Genomic DNA, 27,449 nt, shown 5'->3' on the forward strand with positions numbered 1-27,449 from the left:
ATGGGGTTATACAGATGTCTTCGAAAGATAAGAAAAATAAATTACATCATTAAAAAATAAAGCTACTGAAGGTGGGTATGGCAAATGGTTGGATAACATGTGCAGCTGGTAGTTGTAGGGGGCAGGGCCTGCTTAATGGGTCACACCCAGAATTATGCCATTACCCCGTCTGCTTTTTCTTTATCTTCTTCCCTTTTTCTTTTCTCTGCTGCACTTAATGGGTAGCCATGCTTTCTGTTTTTTCTCCTTTTTTTTCTCTGCTTTTGCTTTTGTTTTGATTTTTCTGCTTTTGTTTCTTTTCCTGTAGCTTTACTGGTGGTCTCCCATTTCTTATTCTTTTTCTTTTGCATTGTCCCCCATGTATTCCCCCATGATTCGGAAGCAAACACAAGTCATGAAATGCAATGTACAACAATTAGCAACTAGTAACTAGCAATTACCTCGATGGTCATGGGAGTGAAGACGAAGAGATCAGTGAGATTGAAAGCAAAGGCAGAGAGCAAAAAGCCGAGCTGGTACTGTGAACACGGAAAATTCCTGAAACGAAAGCGACAAGAACAACGTGCACAAACAAATATTTGTATTTGATGATTTTGGGTTACAATCTCTTTCTATTTTGATCCTCTGATTCGATCTCCGTAAGGTATTGATTTGTGGATGTTTCGTTGATCCAAGGGCCGTCGAGGCTTGATCTTGGATGAACTGTTGGAAGTTTCTTCAAGGGGCCGTGGGCTTGATCTTTGAAGGTGGATTTGAGCGGATCTTCAAGGAGCCGTTGGGGCTTGATCTTGGGGATGAGTGTTTCTTCAAGGGTCGTTAAGGTTTGATCTTGAATAACGGTGACGAACGGATCTTCAAGGGCTTTTGTGCTTGATCTTGAAGAACGGTTGGATGTGTGGATTTGTTGATGTTGTTGATCCAAGGGCCGTCGGGGCTTGATCTTGGATGAACGGATGATGAACGATGGTGCTTTCTTCAAGGGCCGTCGGGGCTTGATCTTGAATTGGTGGAAGTTCTTCAAGGGCCTTTGGGGTTTGATCTTGAATTGGTGGATTGTTGATCCAAGGGTCGTCGGGGCTTGATCTTGGAAGAACGAAGCGCGAAGAACGAAGAACACTTTCTTCAAGGGCCGTCGGGGCTTGATCTTGAATTGGTGGATGATTGTTGATCCAAAGGGCCGTTGGGGCTTGATCTTGGAAGAACAATGAACGAAGAACGAAGAATACTTTCTTCAAGGGCCGTCGGGGCTTGATCTTGAATTGGTGGATGATTGTTGATCCAAAGGGCCGTTGGGGCTTGATCTTGAATGAATAGTTGGACGAAGAACGAAGAACGAAGAGAGCTTTCTTGATTCTTCGGGAACCTGGATGCTTGAGAGCTTCGGAGTTTCAGAGTTTCAGAGCTTCAAGAATTTTGCCTACTGATTTTGGTTCCCCTAAATGAATGAATTAGCCTTCTATTTATAGCAATTTCCAAGGCCTAATTTTGAATATAATATTCCAAATGAAATAAGTCGTTTCTGCCAGGTGTTGACACGTGTCCTGTTTGATGATTTTTCCGATGATTCTCGATTTTTTGTTTAGACACACGCTACGTGTAAAAGTTATGTAATACATGAGCGCTGAAACTTTGATTTATCGGTCAACATTTATTTACCGAAATTTCGATGTCTACAAATGCCCCCACTTCAAGGCGCGTCGTATACATGTGCTTGTCATGTGTAGGAGATGTGTTTTGAAGTCCCTTATTGTAGATGTCGATCTAAGGGCCGTTGGGGCTTGATCTTGAATTGGGCTGGAAATTTCTTCAAGGGCCGTTGAGGCTTGATCTTGAATTGGGCTTGAGATTTCTTCAAGGGCCGTTTGAGGCTTGTTCTTGAACTTTTGTTTGAAATTTCTTCAAGGGCCGTCGAGGTTTGATCTTGAAGGTTGAAATTAGACCACAAGGAGCTTCATGTGGTAGATGATCTTTGGCTTTGGTAGTGGATGAATCGGCACGTATTTGTTTTTTTTTTTTTGCGCTTTGTTGACTTTCCACAGCTTTGATCTTGAACTGGGTTGGAGGATTTTCTGGATTCCTCCAATTGTTGATTTTCCACAGCTTATTCTTGAACTAGGTTTTGATTCAAGGGTGGTAGACACTTGATCTTGAATCAGACTTGTGATTTCTTCAAGGGCCGTCGAGGCTTGATCTTGAATTTGGCCGGAAACTTCTTCAAGGGCCATTGAGGCTTGATTCTTGAAGGTTGACTCGAACACATGGCAAGCAGGCACGAGGTGAAAGTGACGACTTGTTGCTTTGTTCAATCTTTCTAATTCACACCTGAGCAGTTTGTTCAACGGTATGATCTTCAAGATTGATGGGCTCTTCTTCCAGTTGGTGACTTGATCTTTAAGGATTTGATTCAAGGGTGGTGAAACGGCACATGCAACCCACAACGCCTAGCAAGTCGACCCAAGAATTTGAGGGTCAAAACGAGTTCATCGTCCAGAGTGATTGCAACCCTGATGATATGAGATACTTTTGATTTTGAAGAAGTAGCGGATGAATCAGCGCGTGCTTTGTTGCACTTGTCTCCACATGCTTCAAGGTATCATTTTCATTTCCTTTATCTGTTCCTCAAGCAGATGTGGCATCTTCTCGAGTTCCTCATCTTAGACTCCTCCTGCTGAGTTGACTGTGCAGGCTGCATTCTTCTCTGCTTGTTTCTTCTGCACGTTGTCTCCACATGCTGCAAGGTATCATTTTCACTTGCCTTATCTGTTCTTCAGGCAGATGTGGCAGCTTCTTTGGAAGTACAGCAACAGTGGGAGACGAGTACTCGAGAGCAGTGCTAGGTAGGCAATCAGGGAAGGGTTCCAAGCAGTCGGTTCCTTACTTGAGTTTGAGTGGAGGTTCCGGCATATTGCTTTCTTTATCCTTGTCTTTGCAGGTAAGAACAAGGACAAAGGAAAGGACAGGGAGAACACATGATATGAGATACTCTTGCTTTCTACCCTGGTGATATGAGATACTTTTGCTTTAGAGTCATTGGCTGACAGAGGTACCCCAAGGAATAAGGAACACTGAATGGTTTGAGAGGCTTCATTGGGAAAGCATTTTTGGAGATGAAGAAAGGCTCTGTATGTCTGCCTTGCTATGGAATGCGAAGGTGGACAGTTATAGGAAGTTCTTTAATACCTGTAGAGGTACTATTCTTTCACTTGTGTCGGCAACCAATGCGTGATTGATCAGTATGGCTTCACGCGCTTTCTTCTTTATCAGAAATATTCGACAAATTGTCTGTAATTTCCGCCAAGCTGAGTGTGCATGTGACAGGTGTTAACGAAGCTGAAAAAGATTGGCGCCTTTTCGATATCTGGGATCTGCGCTTCGACAAATTACCCGTGATTTCCGCAAAGCTGAGTTTACGTGTGATGGATGCTGACGTGTCTGGAAAGGAAGATTGGCCCGTGGTTTCCAAGCGAGCCCAGCTTTTGAGAAAGCTAGCACCTCTTCGATTTTTGAATTGGCCTCTACGAATTCTGAGCTCGCCTCTTCGATCTCTGAAATCCCGTTGAGTGCTTGATTTTATAGAGGCACACAGTTCGTTTCAAAGCACACTTGAATTTTCGCTTGTAGAAACTCCATTCTTGCACTTCTAAGATCTAGATTTGTCTGATCTCTTCTTTCTTTCAACACTTTTGAAAATGTCTGGCCCATCCGATCGTCGTTTTGACTTGAACCTTGGTGAAGAGGCAATCCCTTCTTCTCCAGACAACATACGGCGCCCATCTTTCATATCCCCTACTGGTCCTCTTACCGTTGGGGATTCAGTGGTGCAGAATGATATGACCGCTGCGGTGGTGGCCCGAAACCTTGTCACTCCCAGAGATAACAGACTACTTTCCAAACGGTCTAATGAGTTGGTTGTTAAGGATTCTCTGGCTCTCAGTGTGCAGTGTGCAGGTTCTGTGTCTAATATGGCCTAACGCCTATTTGCTCGAACCCGTCAAGTTGAATCATTGGCGGCTAAAGTGATGAGTCTCAAACAGGAGATTAGAAGGCTCAAGCAGGAGAATAAACAGTTGCATAAGCTCGCACATAGCTATGCGACAAACATGAAGAGGAAGATTAACCAGATGCAGGAATCTGATGGTCAGATTTTACTTGATCATCAGAGGTTTGTGGGTTTGTTCCAGCAGCATTTGCCTTCGTCTTCTGGGGCTGTACCGCGTAATGAAGCTCCAAATGATCAACCTCTGGCTCCTCTTCTTCCTGGAGCTCTGTCGAGTGGTGAGGCGCCACCTGATCGTCCTTGAAGATCCCCTCTTGTAAATTTGATTTGATTTTTTTTTTGTAAGGTATGTATAATGCAAATTTATGTAAAATTTCCAGAAAAATAAATAAAATGGACTTTATTTCTCTCAATTTTTTTTTCATGTGGTGCAATCCGCACCATCCTTCTTTCTTTTTATTTATTTATTTATTTATTTTATTATTTATTTTTTCTTTTTAGATGGTGCAATCCGCACAATACCCTTTTTTTTTAATATATATTTATTATTTATTTATTTTATTATATATATATATATATTTTTTTTTTTATTACATTTTTTCCTTCTTTTCAGATGGTTTTAAAACAATCAAAACACAGTAAGTGGAGCACCCAAAACCTTTACAATTATTATATATATATATATATATATTTTTTTTTTTTTTATTTTTTATTTATTTTTTCTTTGCACATGGTGCCTGATGCACCCCCCTTTTTTCACGTAGTGCCAACACCACTTTGCTCCACCATCCTCTTTTTTTTTATTTTTTATTTTTTTTGATTTTTTGATTTTTTTATTTTTTCTGTATAAATTTGGGTGGTGGGTAGAGGAATTTACAAGGAGCGGAGCTCGAGTTTTGAGGAAGAGCTTCTCGGCCGGCTAGTCGTTTGACAGCGGTCTTTGAAATTGTTGGCAGCTGCGAGGCAAGAGACGGAGGAGGTGGAGGTGACCTTGATGTCAGATCCAGCTAGAACCCAGAGCATAGCCACTGAGCCCAACCACCGAACACAGCCGCTGCACACCCGTTGTACTGCCACTGAGCACAGCTATTGCGCATCCGTTGCACTGCCACCGAGCACCGCCACTGATCGAGCACAGCCACAGAGCACCGCTACTGAGCACAGGCACATAGCACAGTCAACAGACTTCACCTTGTTAATTCCTACCGAGCTCGAGCCGTCATCATGCACGCCATTCCTCTAACAGTAGCTCACAATGTATTTACCATTTGTCACAGAAAATGTAGATGTTATGCAATACACTTTATTCACATGACCTGTATAGATCTTCAGAAACTTCCCCGCCGCGTAGTTTTGACAGCCTGAGGGTGTCATTGAGAGTGGCGACGAGTATGAACTTGCCATTAGGCGAGAATTTGGCGAAGGAGACGGAGGCTGATTTATCGTCAATTAGCGTCTTCAACAGAGTCCCCGACTCGGTGTCCCAAATCTTACAGGACCCGTCGTGGCTGGCGGAGACAACAATCGAACCGTCGCGATTGAAGCTCACGGAGGTCAGAGGCTGGTGCTGGAGAATGAGCAATGGACTTGATCGCTATGGAGAAGTTCCCTTGTTGAACTGCTAAACACATATTGCCTGATTCCACATTGCTGAAATTGATTGAACCATCCAAATGGAACAAAACACACTGTGCCACTGTCCCAGCAGGAGTCGGTTCCACATCCTGGAATTTGATCATTATTGGATCACCAGATACCCTGATATTCAATTCTCGCAGATTTTTTTTTGATAGGTTGCCAGCACAATCTCCAGAACTGTGGACGGCTTCTCTGCTGTGGCAACTGAAGTTGCAACTGTAAGCGGATCGACCCTGACTTTACCGACGGTCCAACTGCCCACAAGCCCATTTTTCAGCTTCAAACTCAAAGAATTTGAGGAAAATATCAGTGTCGTAGAACAACTGAGTGACGATGAAATCGGCTCCAGCATCAACCTTTCTCTTCAAATAAGCGAGATCACTCTGATATGCTTCTGGAGAGGCGAGGCCATCGGCGGCAATGGCTTCCGGGTGAGCCTCCGGATAACCAGCAACAGTGATGCCGAAGTAGTCGCCATATTTGGCTCTGATATGAGTGACCAGGTCGAGGGCGCAGGCAAAGCCTCATTGGATCTGAACAAACTTGTCCTGGCCATGGGACGGGTCGCCGCGCAGATCAAGAATGTTCTGGAGGCCGTTGGACTTGATGGTTTGGAGGGCGTGGTCGATCTTGTCAACGGGCATGTTGGTGCAGGTGAGGTGCATCATGCTCTCGACGCAGATGAGGTTCTGCATCTTGTTGGCAATGTCGAGAGTGAGATCGGTGGTGGAGCCACCAGCACCCCAGGTAATGTCGCAGAAGGCAGGGCCGTGCGCGACCATCCGATCCATCATCTCCAAGAGATTCTCGACGCCATCCTCGGTCTTTGGCGGGAAGAACTCGAAGGAGAAGACCACCTTCTTCTCATCCACCAAAGACTCCTGGATCTTCTCTATCACCTTCATCCTTGCTTCGCTTGCTGCGCTTGCAAGTATGTGAGTCTGCACCGACACACGGCACAATTTTTGTAATATATAAATATATGTAAATAACCGGGATTATAGAATTTAATTTCAGATTTAGATCCCGATTAGCAAATCTATGGACCGGTAATTTGCCAGAAAATGTAAAACTAACATGTGTGGTGGCAAATGGCGAGTTCAATGGCGATGGGCATCTTCTGGAAGACGCAGAGGACGAGACCGTAGCAGTTGAAGTCGAGTTTGAAGAAGAAGAGGAGGTTGTCGATCCAACCCGTGCGTTATAGATCAGAGACTTCGGCGATGTGGGAATTGAAGAGAGATACTGAATTTGGGTGCCCCAAATTTCTATAGAGACGAAGGGAAAGGGAGGAGAGATCCACGGGAGTCATCAGAAAGCCAGGGATTGGACAGAGGAACTCTGTTGGAGATTGCGGCTTTGAAGTTTCCGACGGTAGTGCTGACGAGAACCTCTGAAAAAGCTTCCATTTTCGCCATGGGCTCGGACTCGGGCTAGCACCGGTGATCATACCCGCTGCTTTGAAGAGGTCTGGGTTTGGGTTTCTTCGCATATGAAGAACCGAATTGGGCTTGTGGTCTGCTGGGCCGAAACACTCATACATATATTATTTCTTTTTCCTTTTTTTTTTTGTTTTTTTTTGTTTTTGTTTTTTTTTGTTTGTTTTTTTTTTTGTAAATACATAACAACACATGTATTCAATTTTTTTTTTTAATAAAATTGACTTTCTTTAATAAAACATTTATTTTTTTTATTTTGATGTGACTGAACTCGAAGTTGAATGTTCGAGCTGCCTACGTACCCCTCCAAAGAAAGAGATCAAGTCATAACGTAGTTCAAATACATTTTTTTTCTTGGTATTTTCTTTTGGTGCCGTTTGCAGTTTCAACTCGTGCAGGCAAGGAGCATCGGTGTTGCCTTTTATGCTCGTGCAGACCAGGAGCGTTGTGCCATGTTGCAGTTTAGGCTCGTGCAGGCGAGGAGCCTTGTGTCTTGCAGTTTATGCTCTTACAGACAAGGAGCTTTTGTGTTGCCTTTTATGCTCATGCAGACCAGGAGCTTTGGTTCGTCAAGCGATCTGAGAGAGTCGTTCCTCGCAATCTTTATAGCAAGGAGCCTTGACTGAGTAGTTGAAGAAGTCTTCAGGAAAGAAATCACGCATCGTGATGGGGATGGATGATCTATGTGTCGAAATTTCATCATCTTCAACACGTTCACGTTGCTTTGAAGGTTGACAAGAGCTGCTTTGCCCCCTTTCCGATTGGCGGACTTGTGGAGGAAACGTATGCTTCTTGTGCAATTTCTTAGGAGTGACTTGAGTCCATCTTTCAACTTTGCTTGGCTTGACTGACATGGTTTTGGAGCATGCCCCCAGCAATTGAGGTGAAGATTTTGAGTTGACAGAGACGAAAGTGACGTCTTATTCAGGGATTTTGTCTTCTTTATCTTCTTGGGTCTTTTCTTCAGTGCGGTCATCTTGGGTTTGTTGGCGTGAAGATTGGCCGGTGTAGATGATGGTGCGCCTCCTTACCTTCAGTGGTCCTTTTGTGTCGACTTCCAAAGTTGTTTAGCGCTTCATCCTTGAAGGAATCAAGCTTTGAACATCGTGTTTTCTTGCTAGACTGTCGAGCTTTTGTCCCTTTGGTGTTGTCTTCCTGTTTCTAGAAGACTTCTTAGTTTCTTCAAGTCTGTCCGCAGCCGACTGTTGCGGGGAAGATCTAGCTGTGCCGCTTTGTTTCTTGGGTTTTGATAACCTTTTAAAGATAGATCTTTGTGGTGTTGGCGTCTTAAGCCTTTTGAAGACGGAAGTTCGATTTCGACCACTGATGCGATCAAGTGCCGAAATTCTAAGTTTTGAATGATCCAGCCTGTCGAAGACTAAAGTTCGAGGGGCGGGTTTAGGCTCCTCTTTTGGCCTTGTGGCTTGTGGTTTTGGCTTCCTTGTTTTTTTGTAGGTCGCCGATGTCCACCATTCCTTATTACCGGTAGATGCATCTTGGTTGCTTGCCCCCGGTGATGGTTGTGTAGGAAGTGCCGTGTGACTTGAACATTGACGGGAATGGTCATGCATGCTTCGGAGAGGCACATGATCGAGTGATCCAAACACGATAGTAGTAGTGTGTACCGCAACCGTGTCTTCGAGGTCAAGCTCGATTTTCCCTTGTTGTGCTAGCTTCAGGATGAGATCTTTCAGTACGAAGCATTTTTCCATTGGATGACTGATGAAGCGGTGGAATTTACAGTACCTTGGACTGTCTGTGCGATTCATCTCTTCTGGCCGTCTGCATTCAGGCAAATCGATCACCTTCTTTTCCAGTAAGTCTTCTAACATGGCAACCACATCAGAGTCGGGGAATGGATAAGTTTTTTTCTCAAGTTCCTTCAAAGTGCGTCTACGCATCTCTTGATCACGAAAAGCTTCAGCTTGAATCGCCTTGCCTCGTGTAGGGATTTTGACGGGAGCTGTGTTGACTGTCATTGCTTCCTTGGTGGATTTCCACGTAGCCTTCTCCACCTTTGTCTCAAGAACTTTGTCGTTCTTGTAGTCGGTGATCGGTTCCTTCTTCTCATGATGGGCGATACTCAACTCCATGTCATGGGCGCAGGTGGCTAGCTCTTCGAAGGTCCGTGGTTTAATGCCTTGAAGGATGTATTGCAAACCCCATTGCATGCCTTGGATGCACATCTCGATTGAAGAGGTTTCCGATAGCCTATCTTTACAGTCGAGGCTTAGAGTGCGCCATCTGTTGATGTAGTCAATGACTGGCTCGTCCTTCCACTGCTTTGTGCTCGTCAGTTCTAGCATGCTCACAGTGCGGCGGGTGCTGTAGAAGCGGTTGAGGAATTCCCGCTTCAATTGCTCCCAACTGTTGATGGACTCAGGCTCTAGATCCGTGTACCACTCAAAGGCGTTTCCTTTCAGCGAGCGCACAAACTGCTTGGCGAGGTAGTCCCCTTCGGTCCCTGCGTTGTTGCAAGTTTCAACAAAATGGGCAACATGCTGTTTCGGGTTTCCCTTTCCATCAAATTGCATGAACTTTGGCGGTTGATAACCCCTCGGCATCCTTAAGGCGTCAATCTTCTTTGAATATGTCTTCGAGTACAACCCGAAGGTATTTGAGCTCCCTTCGTACTGTGCCTTGATGGTGTTGGTGATCATCTCCTGCAGCTGCTGGATAGAAAGAGATCCCATGAGTGCCGCTGCTTGGTCTGGCTCCGGCCTCACATCGATTCTCTCTACCGGAGGCTCATCTTTTCCGCCAGCTTCTCCCTTTAGTGGATCATCCTCTGGGTCGGGTTTATCGCCGTCCTGCGCCTCCAGTCGGTTGACTAGTGCTGCAATTTGCAAGTCTTTTTCTTCCACAGTTCGGGTTAGCCTTGCGATTGCTTCATTCATTTGAGCCAGCTGCTCATCGATTGAAGTTGCTCCAATGGTCATGACTTGCATGGCTGAACTGTCGCTTGAATCGGCATTGGAGAGCATGGATTCGGAGTATTTCCTTGGGCTTTCCCCCCTTGGTGCCCTTAGTGAGGCTAAGGTGATCAAAGGCTCGTGCCTTGGGTGCTTTTGTTCCCTTGGCAGAGTTGATGCAGAGGTGAAAGAGGCGGCAGAAGTAGCTCTTGCCATGCTTCGAGTCGTGATGCCCAAAGTGACACCAGTTGCGACGAGGACGCTCTTGTTCTTTGCGCCGGTTGCGGGGACAGTTTGAGCCTTCCTTGATGCCATTAATTTTGGAAGTGCGCTTGAATTTCTTGAATGGAGAAAGAGATGAGAGGCAGAGATTGTCCCACTGGGCGTGCCAATTTGTGAACACGGAAAATTCCTGAAACGAAAGCGACAAGAACAACGTGCACAAACAAATATTTGTATTTGATGATTTTGGGTTACAATCTCTCTCTATTTTGATCCTCTGATTCGATCTCCGTAAGGTATTGATTTGTGGACGTTTCGTTGATCCAAGGGCCGTCGAGGCTTGATCTTGGATGAACTGTTGGAAGTTTCTTCAAGAGGTCGTGGGCTTGATCTTTGAAGGTGGATTTAAGCGGATCTTCAATGAGCCGTTGGGGCTTGATTTTGAGGATAAGTGTTTCTTCAAGGGCCGTTAAGGTTTGATCTTGAATAACGGTGACGAACGAATCTTCAAGGGCTTTTGGGCTTGATCTTGAAGAATGGTTGGATGTGTAGATTTGTTGATGTTGTTGATCCAAGGGCCGTCGGGGCTTGATCTTGGATGAACGGATGATGAACGATGGTGCTTTCTTCAAGGGCCGTCGGGGCTTGATCTTGAATTGGTGGAAGTTCTTCAAGGGCCTTTGGGGTTTGATCTTGAATTGGTGGATTGTTGATCCAAGGGTTGTCGGGGCTTGATCTTGGAAGAACGAAGCGCGAAGAACGAAGAACACTTTCTTCAAGGGCCGTCGGGGCTTGATCTTGAATTGGTGGATGATTGTTGATCCAAAGGGCTGTTGGGGCTTGATCTTGGAAGAACGATGAACGAAGAACGAAGAACACTTTCTTCAAGGGCCGTCGGGGCTTGATCTTGAATTGGTGGATGATTGTTGATCCAAAGGGCCGTTGGGGCTTGATCTTGGATGAATAGTTGGACGAAGAACGAAGAACAAAGAGAGCTTTCTTGATTCTTCGGCAACCTGGATGCTTGAGAGCTTCGGAGTTTCAGAGCTTCAGAGCTTCAAGAATTTTGCCTAATGATTTTGGTTCCCCTAAATGAATGAATTAGCCTTCTATTTATAGCAATTTCCAAGGCCTAATTTTGAATATAATATTCCAGATGAAATAAGTCGTTTCTGCCAGGTGTTGACACGTGTCCTGTTTGATGATTTTTCCGATGATTCTCGATTTTTTGTTTAGACACACGCTACGTGTAAAATTTATGTAATACATGAGCGCTGAAACTTTGATTTATCGGTCAACATTTATTTACCGAAATTTCTATGTCTACAGGTACTTGTCGGCAACAAGAAATAACAATGAATAGATAAAATTAAAAATAAAATCTATAAATGGGGTTTAAAGCAGGAGGAAGAACAAGAAATAACAAAAAATAAAAATAAAAAGAAATAATCAAAGAGATAATTAGGAAGAAATTTGATTTTTATAATAAATCTTATCATTGAATAGATAATTATTGATAATTAAATAATTAAATTTAAGGAATTTGACTTATTTTAATAAATTAGACTATTTCTACAATTGGCTAAAAAAATTGGACTTATATCAAGTTTCCCTTCTTTTTTTTAGAAACCCTTCTCCTTAGAAGATGAGAGATATCGCCCAAGAATAGCAGAGGCTTCTCTCTCATTTTTCCCAGCCTTCTCTCTAACCAAAGACTCGAAAATTCCTACCCAGTTCTCTAGACGTTCCAAATCATCCAATGGTAGACCTGAAAATTCCTACCTAGCTCTCTAGTCATTCCAAATCTTCCAATGGTCCTGGATTTTGTTGAACCCAAGCACAGATACCCAACCGTGCCTCCATAGCTGTATCTCTATTCATTTCCATCTCTGTCAAAAGCCGAACCAACCATGGCAATCATTGATTCTAGCCCAGATTGTCACCATCGTGCATTTTCTCTATGATTATGGTCTCTACTTGGCGATATCTGAAATTGTAACTCATGCATGTCCAAATTTGTGTCCAGGAAAACTCGAGTGACAAAGAGAACTCAAACACTTATTTGAGGAAGAAAAGTTTTGGCAGAGTCTAGTCCACGATTTTCAGATCCAAAAGGAAGGTAAATAGCCGACAACCCCTAAACTTATTCCGTTGTTTCTTGATCTGAATCTGTGAAAGGTAGTCACTGGATTTGTGTACAATGCGATGCATCAGTATACTGCCCTTTGGAATTTGTCTCCGTGTCCATGTATCATGTATGACTGAATTTATTTTGCATGTCTCCTGAATATGAATGTGGAGAAAAATTTGCTCAAAACTTGATTTGCGATATATGGACCCTTCTGCACACTTGGATCCCTTATAGTAGAATCGTGCATGTATTATAGGTTTTCATATGGTCATGTATATTGGTGAATGAACGGTTAATGTATAACACGTAGTTGAGATTAGACCGAATCAGTTCCGAATGCAACTTGCAATCACAAATAAAAAATCTAATTAGATAAGTAAAGAAAAATAACAAGAATTAAAAATTGCAATTTTTTTTCTTTCAATTTTCCGATTTTTTTTTTATTTATTTTTATTTTTATTTTTATTTTTATTTTTTGTGATTTTTGTAATTAGGAGTAAAAACAGGAAAATAAAATAAACGAAATAAAAAGAAAAGAGTTAGAAAAATTGGGTTGCCTCCCAATTGGCGCTTTAGTTAACATCTATAGCTAGATGAATTTGAAAGAGGTTGGTGATCACGTCACTTGTTCTTGTAGAGTCAACCAATCTTTAACAGCATCATTGGGCAATATTAGGTAATGAGTGACTTGATGTTTATTGACCGAGTATTTAAATGTTGTGGTTGAGTCCTTAATGTCTGCCTTTCTGTGTGAATGAATTCTTGTAATCAAAGAGAGTCCCTTTCGGCGAGGCTTGTGTCTCCCTTGAACTGACTTTAATCTAGTATTTAACACCCACAACTTTTGCATTGGCCGAATTTCGTGAGGAAGAATTTGGCTGCCACTAAGCTTTTTCTTCCTTCCCTTATAGATCTTAGCTTGCTCATAGGACTCGATTAGATTTTCTTTAAATTTGAATGCTTGTACTACTGGACCGTCCAATTCAACAACATAAATTGTATCAGTAGTCATCTGCCCTGTATCCAAATTGATCAATGTGTTTGAGAGCTGATCATGCGACATATTGGATGTTAAATTTGTGTGAACCTCCGCTAATATATTAACACTCATGTCTTCCTGCAAGCTTTGTGGGAAAGGTTTTGGTGGCACATAAACATAGGTAGTACTCGGTTCTGGTGTAATTATAGGATTAGCATGTGATGCTTTCTCCCCTGGACGTGAATGGGTGGCAAATTGCTCTTCAATTCATGCACCAATCTCCTCTTGATCATTAAAGCTCTTCTCATGGTTTAATGCTTGAATAAGAAATCCTTCATTGATTATTTCTATGTATAACTTGTCGATTCCTACAATTTAGAGAGCTTGTCCTCCAACAAAAAACTCTTGTGGCACATTAAACTGCTCAAAATACTACGCAAGATGCTCTTTCAACTTTGGATTGTAGTATTCTGAACATGGGTTGTTCCGATGCCTTTTTGAGTCGTTCCTCATGTTAATATGAGTCTGAGCATATGCTGAAAAATATTCCGTCTTAGGACACTGCAAAATATCATGCTTATTTAAACAACAAAGAGCACAAACTGTAAGTTGAAATCTATAAAACCCTTGTTCTGCTAATGAAACCCATAATGGCAGTCCTGGTTGTATATTGAATTCAGGAGGAGGTACAACTTCCATTGTTGCACAAATTGTAACCTAAAAAAAATAAATCAAATCAAGTAAAAAAAAAAAAGATATATACAAAAATAGTTAACAAAGAGTTGATAAATACAAATTATTTAAAACAATCCCCGATAGCGGCGCCAATTTCTTGATAAGGATTTTTACCACCTGCAAAAGTAGGGATGAAAACACTTTAAAATACTTGCAAGAGTATAAGGTTGTCGTAGTATAGCAGCTCAAGTAAGGTCGTTTTCCACATGGATTGAACGAATAATTTATGTTAAAACAAAATCTTAAGTAATTATTTGATAACAAAGTTTAGAAAAAAGTGATTTAATGACCTATAATATTAAAAACGAATTTAATTAATAGCAATTAAATAAATTAGCAATGTAAATAAAACAAAAGAAAATACTTTCGAAATAAATTTGAGTACTAGGGTTCTATTGTGACAACCTGTCCCAAATTTTACATTTTTATAAAATTTAGAAGAACGATTTTACGAAAATGCCGTTAGAGGCGAGGGTCTTGACTTTCGTTGATTAACGTATAGCGAGATGTATGAATTAATCCATTAGCGTTTTCTTGAAGTACTTTTGGTTTGGTCACAACTTATATATATATTTTTTATATTTTTCTAAGGTATCTATTTTATTTATAATTTTAATGATTTAAAAAGAGTTGGAAAAAGAGGAAAGAAGAAGGGGAAAACAGGAGAGGAGAAAGAACTGGGCAAAGTTGCCCAATCGGTACAGGAGAGAGGGAGGAGTTAGGCCAACCAGAAAGAAGAGAAGTGGCAGACCAATCCGAGGGAGAAGAAATAAGGGAAATGAGGGAGAGTGAAGAACTAGGAAAAAGGAGGAAACGGGTCATCCTTGACCCGTGCAACCCATGTCTTCAAACCAGCGGCTTCTAGCCGTTTCTCGTCCAATTTTATGACGAATTGGACCTATGAACCACTTCCAATCATCACTTTGGCCCTTTCTCTTCTTCTTCCATAAAAAATTAGAGGGAAATTGATAGTATTTTAGTACAAAAATGGTGATGGGTGCCGCGGGAGACTTTGCCCAAAATCCATCAATTGTGAAACCATCCCCTTCAATTACCATCATTAGAACACTCCTCTAGAACCCAGGAACAAAGCCCAGGCAATGGTCGAGGCATCAGAGTTGTTATGGAGCCGAATTGAGGACACACAAAACTAGGGTTTCCAACGGGTTTTAGCAAAATTGACCTTGGCCGCAGGTATAAAGTTTGCTCTACTCTTTGAGATCTTCATTTTTGTAATTTTTGAAATTTTTTAGAAATAGTTGAATTTTCTGGCGAACCGGGGCGGCCGACCGCCACCCGTGGTGGCGCACATGGTCAGTGAGCCGTAGATGCCAGTTTTAGGCTAAATTTGATGCCTTAAATTCAGTTTTGATGTTTGTATGATACGGGTTGATCATTGAACCTAAATTCCCTATGATATGTGAATAGGTCAAAATATGAATCGACGATCCAACCGTTGGATCGTCACCAAACTTTAATATGTTATAGTATGTAATAATTGAGGATCATAGAAACTAATGGATTGGGAATCCAACGTACGGATCTTCTCGAATTGGAATTGTAAGTTCATAACATAAAATGTTGACCGCCACTTGGTTTTTGGTGATTTGCGGAGATCCGACGTTGGATCGTAATGAAATTTTAGGATGTTGTTCTAGAAGCATAATGTGGATCTTTGGAATTAACGGATTGGAAATCCGTAATGTGGATCTTCCGGATCAAATCTTAGGGGTGTGTTTTATGTAAATTATGTATTTTATCGGTCCGAACTCTAAGATGTGATTTGATAATTGGTCGTAGGCAACAATGATTCGTGATATCTCGATATGCATGCTAGGGAGTTGTAGCACGAACCTCAAATGAGTGGATCTTTCCTTGCTTATCATATTTTTCGTGATTGATAATTCTATAAATGCTTTTAAATAAAACTAAAAAACTTATGCCATGACATATATATATATATATATATATATATGTTATAAAATACTATGAGATGGTTGAGTATAGATTTCATAATGATATATCCATATGCATATTACTATAACGAACTACAAATGGCTTGATCCCTATTTAGGGTATGTAGGCAGTCTAGCGAGACGTTAGATGCAGCCATATAAGAAATGAGATTAAATAATCGAGACCATAGCCTTGTTTAAGGAATTGAGTGATGTGAGGGATATTGGTGAAAAATGTGCATTTTAACTTTATGTTTTGGTGATTAATAGTTAGTACATCGTATTATATAATTGGAAATATTATGAGATGTTTTAAATTTTAGATTTTATCATGGCATATCCATACGTATAGTCCTTGCACATAATTATTGTGAACGCTCTGATGTGCAAAAGTGAACGCAAGACACACAGGTAAGTTCAGGTAAGTTCTAGTAAGTATATGGTATTAGTTGAATTGATGGGGCTATGATATGACTACATTTACGTTTTTAGCAACTCTGACACTGTCGTACATGTTCCAATAGTAGGCAACTCCGGCATTGTCCTACATATTGCATATGAGTCGTACTTGTTGTATTAGATGCATTTAAAGCTCATAAACCTGCACCCCGGGTGATTGTGATTTAGCCAGAGATATGGTACAAGCCTGTTTATAATGTCACCTCCTGCACCCTATGCTCACATTGGATCCAATTTAGGTGCACAGTCTTGTTGTACAGACCACCATAGGTGGTTTTGACTCGTAGGTGACTAGCAATTTATCGCATGGCTATCTTGAGTGTATATCATTGAGCATAACTATATTACACCCAGTCTTGTCGTACAGACCTTAAGTGGTTCCGACTTGTGTGTAGTGTAGTGCTGTACAGGTCACTCGAGGTGACTCCGGCTTATGTGCTAGCAATGATTGATGAGCTATGATTTCAGTCGTGCAGGTCACTAAAGGTGACTTCGGCTTATGTGCTAGCAATGATTGACGAGCTATGATTTCAGTCGTACAGGTCACTGCAGGTGACTCCAAATTTTATGCTAACCATGATTAATTAGATATGTAATACGATGGGCTAGCATATATGATGAATATGCGATGAGCTAGCATATGTGATGAATATGTGATAAGCTAGCAGATGTGATGAATATGCGATGGGCTAGCATATGTGATGAATATGTGATGAGCTAGCATATGTGATGAAATATATAATGAACTAGTATATGTGATGAGATATGGGTAAGTCGTACAGGTCACCATAGGTGACTTCGACTTGCGTACTAGTATGAGTTATTAATCGCATGATTATTTGACATTATTGATGAGATGCTTTGTGTGGTATATTATGATTTTTCTGGAAATTATATAGGTGTTGTGGCGAGGGATTATAATGTTTTACATGTTTTCTATTAGTATTTTACTTACATGGCCGCTCACCCTTGTCTTGTCTTCACCTTCCAGGTTTTATTAGCTAAGTTTTCTTATCACCAAAGACTCGTGGCGATTCTTAGTATCGGAGACTATTTCGAGGGTACGATTCTTAATTCACTTTTCTGTACTTACTTATACTCTAACGTCACGTGTGAAGTGGGTTCATTCCCGCTCACCAGTGCACTATGGTATTTAAGCACTCTTAGGTTTAAATTTATTCACAATTTTCCACATCATCACACTTTATGGTTTTGTCACCTTCCAGGTGTTGGCCAGCACAGCTTGATTCGGAGTCCTAGTGGACATTCCGGGTCGGGGTGTGTCATTTGTCGTCACCTTAACAATCCTATGTAGTTCTTCCAATACTTATGAATTATACATGCATATTTGAAGGTTAGGTTTTCCTAAAGTATGTCCTACTTGGAACCTCCAACATAGAATGTATATCTAACATGCAACTCATTCGTGGCGTCTAGATCGAATGTGAACATGCAAGACTCATTATGTTTTGTGAAATCCTTTTGAAAAACCATATAACCCTTAAGACGTGTCGTCCATCCTAAGAAGTTACACATATTAACCACAAGAAGCCAGTGCCAATTCCAGGGACAACCCTCCGCCAAAATTGCATCAAATTACTTTTCTAAATATCCTAATCGTGGCCAATCATCAAGACAATTAGATAGTTTAAAGCACAGTGATTAATAATTCAAAACTTGCATGCATAATATCATAAGCAAATTGAAAAGAAACTACATATTCTTGCTAAGGCTCGTGGCCTCGCCCTAGCAAACGAAACTAGTTACGAACAATCATAAAATAAAATATTATTAAAAACATGGATAGAAAACACCTTGAAAATAAACTTGAATTGTTAAAAGCTCTCTAAAGCCAAAGTATTGCATTCTCCTCCCCATTACCTAATGGCTAAAAAGCCTTATTTATACTACTACAAAATAAAACCCTAAAAAATTTGAGGATAAAACTATGAAACATAATAAAATAATAAAATAGAAAATAAAAAGGTTTCCTATTTGAACTAAAATTCGGAGTTCTCAGAAAATTATCTTTTGACCTACCAAATCAACTCGGATTTGGTCCCAAATGTCTCTTTTTAAAGCTGAAGATGTCCCCTAAAAATCCTGAGGAGGAATCTTCCTCAAAATATGTCATCTTGACCTCCAAAATACCCAAAACATCCATAAACGTCAATCTGGGAAAGCTGCGCGTTGAGCCTTTCTTTCATCACCACAGTCAAACGGCTTGGTAGAAAATCTAGAATTTTGATACAATCATATTGAAAGGCACACGAACATTCTACAATTGGAATCACTCCAAAATTCATCCGTTTGATCACTTTTTACTCCAGAGGAAGTCAAATGTCCTACATTGGAAATATATAACAAAGTATCAAAATTCTACCAAAATAACCAATAAATTTATTGACGCACAAAATTAGTGAGGACTTTGGTACAATAGAAAGTGTTAAGTTTGTGACCTTCGCTAAATTGCTCCGGTTACTAGTGTGGATAAGTATGTAAATGGATAGAGACAGAGAAGCAAACATAAGATGTACGTGGTTCACCCAGATTGGCTACGCCCACGGAGTAGAGGAGTTCTCATTAATTGTGAAGGATTTACACAAGTATATAGGTTCAAGCTCTCCTTTAGTGAGTACTCGTGAATGATTTAGTACAAATGACATTCAGAATTATTGTCGGAGAATAATCTCCTTTTATAGAAGAGAGTTTATAGCTTTGTTCTGACATTGACACGGGTCGTGTTGTGATTGGCCTTTGATATTGACACGTGTTGCGTTGTGATTGGCCTTTTGGTTGGAAGGAAACTCTTCTAGGTCCTTGACGGTATAATGTTGACTGGTGCTTGGTAGTTTCGGGATTGGTCAAGTATCGTACAAACAGTGTTCCCCTAAGTTCCCGAGTGAGGGAAACTCCTCGGTTGGGGACTTGCAAGATCCAAGCCGTTGAGTAATCACGAAACTTCTAAGTACCAAAGTGTGGTATCGTTTTCACTTGCCTTATCTGTCTTATAGGTAGATGTGGCATCTTCTCCAGAAGTACTTTTCCTCAATCCATGGGTGGTATCTTTAACCAATGAAGATGCACAAGGTAATGTATCAATTTCACTTAAAGCTTACTTATAGTTTTGGGCTTGGTTAAGCGTGATACAAACCCTATAATAGGAGTCCCCCAAGTCTCTGAGCGAGGAGATTTGCCGAAAGAGGTGACAGACAAGGTAAGCAATCTGAGTTCTAAGTAATCAGTCTCAGATCAGCAGTTTGATTTCGAGTTCCTGCTGATTGTTCTCATTCTCCCTATCTTGCAGGCAGTAAGAAGGATAGAGAGAAGAAAAAGGAAAAGATATGATATGAAATACTTTTTCTTTTGAAGAAGTAACTTTCCATAGGCTTATTCTTGAACTGGACTTGAGGGTTTTCTAGTTTCCTCCAAAGTATAAGGCTGACTCAAGAATTTGAGGGTCAAAACAAGTCTATCAAATCAAGAGTGCGTTCGACCTTGATGATATGAGATACTTTTGCTGTTGACAAAGTAATAGATGAATCAGCACATGTTCTGTTGCGCTTGTCTCAACATGCTTCCTTGTATCTTTCTTACTTGCCCTATCTGTTCCTCAGGCAGATGTGGTATCTTTTCTGGAAGCATAAGATGTTGAAGATGAGTACTCAAGAGCAATGCCAGGTAAGTAATCAGGCAATGAGTTCCAAGCAGTCAGTTCCTGATTGGAAGCTTGATTCCAAGTGCTGACTGATTGCTCTCTTTCTCCTTGTCTTACAGGTAAGAACAAAGGCAAAGGAAAAGACAGGGAAAAAGCATGATATGGGATACTCTTGCTTTTAACCCTGATGATATGAGATACTCTTGCTCTGTGGTTGGCTTGTTTGCAGAGGTATTATTAGGGGAAAAGAAGTTGAGTATTTCAAGAGACTCTGCTGAGAGTGCCCTCTCGGATGTGAAGAAAATTTGAGCATTTATTTATTTATTTGCAAGTCTGCCTGGGTGTGAAGGATGAAGGTCGATATATATAGGAATTGTCCCAACAGCGAGTAGTAGCGCTGTTCCTTTACCCTTTTTGGTCATAACAATGTAGTGGGAGCTGCAAGATTCACATGTTTTAACTTTGTTAGAGCACTTTGAAAAAGTGGTCTGTGGTATTTGGAAAGCTGATGTTGCGTGTGAAGATTGCTGACAAGCTTTATCCAAGGAAATCTGGCTTTCGAAGTTTGAAGAGCAGTGCCTTTTCGATTTTCGAACAAGAGATCCTGTTGGGGATTTGGCTCTCGAGATTCGGAGAACGGTGCCTTTTCGATTTTTGAGAAAGCAATCCTGTTGGGAGTCTGGCTTTTGAGATTCGGAGAGCGGTGCCTCTTTGATTTTTGAGAAAGCAATCATGGTGGGAGTCTGGCTCTCGAGATTCGGATAGCAGTGCCTCTTCGATTTTTGAGCAAATAATCATGGTGAGAGTCTGGCTCTTGAGATTCAGATAGCGGTGCCTCTTCAATTTTTTAGAAAGCAATCCTGGTGGGAGTCTGGCTCTCGAGATTCGGAGAGCGGTGCCTTTTCGATTTTTGAGCAAGTAATGTTGTTGGGAGTGTTTTCTCGATATGATTAAAGGTTGGGCATTTTTGCTAGTCTGCCTTGCCACGGAGCACGGAGGTTGACACACATAGGGACTTTCCAGTTATCAAGCAGTGGTGCCGTTCCTTTACCCTTGTGGCTAATGGTAGGGTAGCTGGACCTTCAAAATTTATGTGTCTAAACTTTGTCAGAGATCTTTGGCAAAGTTATATGTGGTATCCAAGGAGCTGATGTTGCGTGTGGGGTTTGTCGACATATTTTACTCAGGAAAATCTACTTTTCGAAATCCGGAGAGTGGTGCCTCTTCGATTTTTTAACAAATGGCCTTGCTGCCCTTTCTTTTATAAAGGCACCAATTATGTGCAAGAAGTACGTTCAGAGAGTTATTACTTGTAAGAGTTTTCCCCTTGTTTTTGTACTTCAAAGATTTATTGGATCTTATTTCTCCTTCATCATTTCTGAAAATATATGGCCCATCCGACCATCGTTTTGACTTGAATTTTGGTGAAAAGGCAGCCATGCCTCCTCAAGACAACATATGGCGCCCATCATTCTTATCCCTTACTGGTCTTCTTACCTTTGGGACTCTGTGATGAAGAATGATATGATCGCTGCGGTGGTGGCCAGAAACCTTCTACTCCTAAAGATAACGGACTACTTTCCAAACAGTTTGATGAGTTGGCTATTAAGGATTCTCTGGCTCTCAGTGTTCAGTGTGCAGGTTCTGTGACTAATTTGGCCCAACGCCTATTTGCTCGAACCCGCCAAGTTGAATCATTGGCGGTTGCAGTGATAAGTCTCAAACATGAGATTAGAGGGCGTAAGCATGAGAATAAACAGTTGTACAAGCTCGCACATGACTATGCTACAAACATGAAGAGGAAGCTTGACCAGCTGCAAGAATCTGATGGTCATATTTTACTTGATCATCAAAGGTTTGTTCTAAAGCCATTTATTGCCTTCGTCTTCTGAGGCTGATCGCGTAATGAAACTCCAAATGATCAACCTCTGGTGCCTCCTCATTCTGGGGTTCTACCCAGTACTGTGGCTCCGAATGATCATCCTCTGGTGCCTTCCGACTGTTGAGACTTCTCCTGAGCAATCACTGTGAAGGCTCCCTCTTGTTTGTTTATTTTGATTCATGTATATGTACATATTTGTAACTTATCTAAGATATCAATAAATAAGGTTTGTTTCATTTCAACGTATTATGTTAAATACACCAAAGCCTTCTTCACTAAGTTCTTTGAATTTTTTCTTTTGTTGAAGCTTGTATGTTGAGGCATTGTGAGTGATCATGTAGGTTGAGGTAATGCTCCTTTAATTTTCCGAGTCAGGAAAACTTCTCGGTTTGAGACTTGAAAGATCCAAGTCACTGAGTAGTAGTGAACCTTCCAAGTATCGAGGTGTAGTAGCATATGGTAGGAGTCCCCCAAGTCTCTGGTCGAGGAAGTTGACGAAGAAGGTGTCTTGCTAGTAGCCAAGTTTCCAAAGTAACAAAACTTCACCATTTTCCTTTCTAAGTGGTAGCCAAAACTCCTCCTTCATATATATTTGTTATGAAAGTTGTTAGGCCCAAAAAAGAGGAGGCCTAGGCCTTTTTTTTCGATTTTTTTTCTTTCGAATTTCCGAATTTCAAATTTCAAAATTTTTGAATTTTCAAATTTCCGAAAATATATATATATATATATATATATATATATATATATATATATATTTAAGCTTTATAGGTGAAGCTTTGGTGTTGATGCTTTGTAGGTGAAGCTTTGGAGTTGAAGCTTTGGAGTTGAAGCTTTGTAGGTGAAGCTTTGGAGTTGAAGCTGTGGAGTTGAAGCTTTGGTAGGTGAAGCTTTGGAGTTGAAGCTTTGTAGGTGAAGCTTTTGTGTTGAAGCTTTGTAGGTGAAGCTTTGTAAGTGAAGCTTTTGTGTTGAAGCTTTATAGGTGAAGCTTTGTAGGTGAAGCTTTTGTGATGAAGCTTTGAAGGTGAAGCTTTGGAGTTTTTGTGCTGAAGTTTTGTAGGTGAAGCTTTGTAGGTGAAGCTTTGGAGTTGAAGCTTTGTAGGTGAAGCTTTTGTGTTGAAGCTTTGTAGGTGAAGCTTTGGTGTTGAAGCTTTGTAGGTAAAGCTTTGTAGGTGAAGCTTTGGTGTTGTAGCTTTGTAGGTGAAGCTTTATAGGTGAAGCTTTTGTGTTGAAGCTTTGTAGGTGAAGCTTTATAGGTGAAGCTTTTGTGTTGAAGCTTTGTAGGTGAAGCTTTGGTGTTGAAGCTTTGTAGGTGAAGCTTTATAGGTGAAGCTTTATAGGTGAAGCTTTTGAGTTGAAGCTTTGGTGTTGAAGCTTTGTTGGTGAAGCTTTATAGGTGAAGCTTTTGTAGGTGAAGCTTTGGAGTTTAAGCTTTGTAGGTGAAGTTTTGGTGTTGAAGCTTTTGTGTTAAAGCTTTGTAGGTGAAGCTTTATAGTTGAAGCTTTTGTGTTGAAGCTTTGTAGGTGAAGCTTTATAGGTGAAGCTTTTGAGTTGAAGCTTTGTAGGTGAAGATTTGATGTCGAAGCTTTGTTGGTGAAGCTTTTGTGTTGAAACTTTGTAGATGAAGCTTTGGTGTTGAAGCTTTTGTTGGCACCATAAATTGGTTTTGCTTCACAGTGTCTTGATCAAGAGTGTGTGAAGCTTTTGAGAATTGTAGTTGCCCTCCATTGATGAAGCTTTTGTTTGCACCATAAATTGGTTTTGCTTCACACTGTCTTGATCAAGAGTGTGAAGCTTTTGAGAATTGTGGTTGAATACCATTGATGAAGTTTTTGTTGGCACCATAAATTGGTTTTGCTTCACACTGTCTTGATCAAGAGTGTGTGAAGCTTTTGAGAATTGTAGTTGTCCTCCATTGATAAAGCTTTTGATTTCCACCATAAATTGGTTTTGCTTCACACTATCTTGATCAAGAGTGTGTGAAGCTTTTAAGAATTTATAGTTGTCCTCCATTGATTAAGCTTTGTTGAATTTCCCAATTTATTTATTTTTTTGTTTGGGAAACTAGAAATTTGTTGAATTTCCCAATGTCTTTTTTTTTGGGAAAACTAGAAATTTTGGGAGAGACAACGTATACAAATTTTGCTTCCACACTGAGCAAGAGATTGTGATGCAAGCCACACCTTGTAATAGTCGAAGGTTTGGATGAACCGTATAAATTGAATTTGCTTTGAACAGTCTTGATCAAGAATGCGTTAAGCTTTCTATGAGTTGTAGTGTTTGTATTGTTACAGAGGAGAAATGTCTGAAGCAGATACAAGAGGGCTGAAGAGCTTGATCTTCGTATACCATGCACTTAAGCCATTGTTGGCTTGCAATAAGACTTTGTTGGTGACTATAACTCTTGTTAGGCATAAGTGCTCCCCTAGTTGAGTTGTAAAGCTTGAGGGTTTTTATTTATTTGTGAATGCTAGAAGTTCACATGTACAAGTTGTACCATTTGTCTTCTGGTTGTTGGAATGAACGGTGGGTTGCTTTCATCACTTGGTTGGTGGTACGAAGGTTAGTTCCTTCATCACCTTTCATCACATTTCATTACCTGGTTGGTGGAACGAAGATGAGTTCCTTCTTCACATTTCATCACCTAGTTGGTGGCATGAAGGAAAGTATGGGTTGTACATTTCATCACCTGGTTGGTGGCATGAAGATGAGTTCCTTCTTCACCTGATTGGTGATAAGAGTGATAAGTTGCCAAATAATTTAGAGTACGGGTTTTACATTTCATCACCTGGTTGGTGGCATGAAGATGAGTTCCTTCTTCACTTGGTTGGTGATAAGAGTGGCAAATTGCCAAATAATATTAGAGTACAGGTTGTGCATTTCATCACCTGGTTGGTGGCACAAAGGTAAGTTCCTTCTTCACCTGGTTGGTGATAAGAGTGGCAAGTTGCCAAATAATATTAGAGTACGATTGTACATTTCATCACCTGGTTGGTGGCATGAATGAGAGTACAGATTGTACATTTCATCACCTAGTTGGTGGCACAAAGGTGTGTTCCTTCATCACCTAGTTGGTGAGAATAAGGGCAAGGTGTCGAGGCACATTGTAGCAAGTGTTGAATGACACAAAGTATGTTAAACCCTTTCGAAGCACAGCTAGCTTATGTATGGATGTGTTGGAATGTATGATGTTTATGTATGAATGTGTTAAAATGTATGATGTTTATGTTGATTGACATGAGTGATGCTTATGAATGTTTTGCTATGCATGAAGGGATCCATGCTTTCGATATGTGAACCATGTTGATTGTAACACTTAGTATCACATACTTTGTGTCAAAGTACGCATGTTAAAGCTCTGAGTTAGAGTATAAAGGTAAGTCAGCGTAGACCAAGTATTCCAGTGCTAGGAATGCAAAAGACCCAGAAGAAGTTCTCAGAATTCCCTCTTCTTTAAATATTTGCCGAATGACTTGTGTGACAAAATATCTCAAGCGGTTAAGGGTCAAAACATTTGCAATGTGTATGCCTTCTTATAATAGCATTTCCTTTAGTGCCTAATCCTCCACTTTAAAAGAGTGAGGCTTGGTCCCATAGTCATAATAGTCGATGGTACGTTCACCTCTGGTTGTCTTGATATGAACTTTTATCCCTCTTGTTGTAATGGGCTTGCTGAAAGTAAAAATCCTTTTTTTTACCAAGAGACATATACGTTTGGTGACTTAGCGAGTAGCTAAATGAGGCAGGAGATGATGCAATGGGTGTCTGAATGGCCAAGATTTCTTCACTTGGTAGAACGTGACTTCCACTTCCCACTTGTTGATTGGGGTTGACCATATGGGGGTTCCCTTGGTATGTCCTTACTTTGGCGGATGCGTGGTTGTAAGTATGTGCCATCACCTCAGAGTAAGTCTTCCAAGTGTTGGCATTGATCATGTACTTGAAGAAACAATCACGTAGGCCTGCTGTGAAGGCTTTGAGGGTGGTCTTGTTATCTGCCTCACCGCAGTGAGAATACTCATGGCTAAAGCGACCAACATACTCTCGTAATGACTCGTCCGGCTTCTGGCGAATAGTGTACAAGTCATCTATAGAATGTAAGCAATCGTTCTGGAAGATGTGTTGAGAGACAAACAGTTTCTTTAGTTCCTTAAATAAGTCTACTGTCTCGGGTGGAAGACGACAATACTAGTTTAAAGCTCCGCCATAGAGGGTGGAAGGGAAGAGAAGACATCGCTCTTCGTCGGTGTGCATCCGATATCCCATGGTGGACTCAAAGAGATAAAGGTGTTCAATCGGGTCCTCTCTTCCAGTATAGAATAGTAAACCAAGCTTCTACTTTGTCGTTGCTTGGAGGGGGTGTCGAGGATCCTCCTTGTAAGAGGGCCAGGCCTAGGTTGGTTCCAATCGTGTATCTCAGTTTGTCGTTCGTCCTTTAACTTGTTTACTTCTTTAAGGAGTTGTAGGACAAGAGGGTCTTGAGTGGAGTCATGTATTACTAGAGCTTTCTTTCGTAAATCTCCATCTCCTCTTGGAAGAAGGAAAGTTTGATCAAGAGCATTTGAGTTTTCTCTAGACTCGCCGTATTGACTTCTAAGGTATGTCTGTCGGAACATTTCTGAGTCCCATATACCTTCGTATTTCTTTAGGACTTGTTGCACCTTCCCCAAATTGGTAGCCTGCCTGTGACATAGAAGGGGACCGAGTCTTTCAGAGACCCTTGGGTCATTGATCTTCGAGCTTACATGGATAAAATTGTCTCGATGTTGCTTTAGGAAGTCTCGACAGTCGTGAAAGATGGTTTTCGATCCTTCCACTCCTTCTGTAAGGAGGTGCCTACCTCCACTCCTCCTGCTTCGGGTCGAAACAGCTGGGTTAAGAGAAGTCTCATGTTGATCGCCATTTCGATGAGTAGCTCGCTCTTCAACAAGAATACCCATGTCGAGGGCAAATGACCCTCCGTGTTGGGGGGCACCCAGTTGATGGTTGACTTCCACATGGGTGATGAGCTTGTGTGTTTAGTATATCTAGCCTCATGGAGCATCTCATACACCTTCTTATACTGCTCTAGGAGGATCTCATTCTTCATCACTATCTTATTGTTCTGAGCCTCCAGCTCATCACCTTTAGCCTGAAGAGCAAACTTCTTTTGTTCCTTCTTTCGTTGCTTCGCACTAGGTGTGAGGAGGTGTCGTTCTGTGTGCTATGGCTTCCTTCGCCCCCCATGTTGGAGAGGGATGCCTGGTCAAAAGAGAGTGTACAAATGGTGGAAACCAACTTGATAAAGCTAAAGAGAGTGGGAATAAGTGTCGTTCCCACAGAAGGCGCTAAATGTTGATGCACAAAATCAGTAAGGACTTTGGTACAACAGAAAATGTTAAGTTTGTAACCTTCGCTACATTGCTCCAGTCATTAATGTGGATAAGTATGTAAATGGATAGAGAC

The 27,449-nt window shown here is 41.1% G+C and overlaps 1 pseudogene; it reads right to left on the minus strand.

The window, feature by feature from the left end:
• Positions 1-4,633: 4,633 nt before the first annotated feature.
• Positions 4,634-6,898, minus strand: LOC126597424 (methylenetetrahydrofolate reductase 2-like; annotated as a pseudogene).
• Positions 6,899-27,449: the final 20,551 nt, after the last annotated feature.

Source organism: Malus sylvestris, chromosome 13 (assembly GCF_916048215.2).
Source record: "Malus sylvestris chromosome 13, drMalSylv7.2, whole genome shotgun sequence".
In the NCBI taxonomy this organism is placed as follows: Eukaryota; Viridiplantae; Streptophyta; class Magnoliopsida; order Rosales; family Rosaceae; genus Malus; species Malus sylvestris.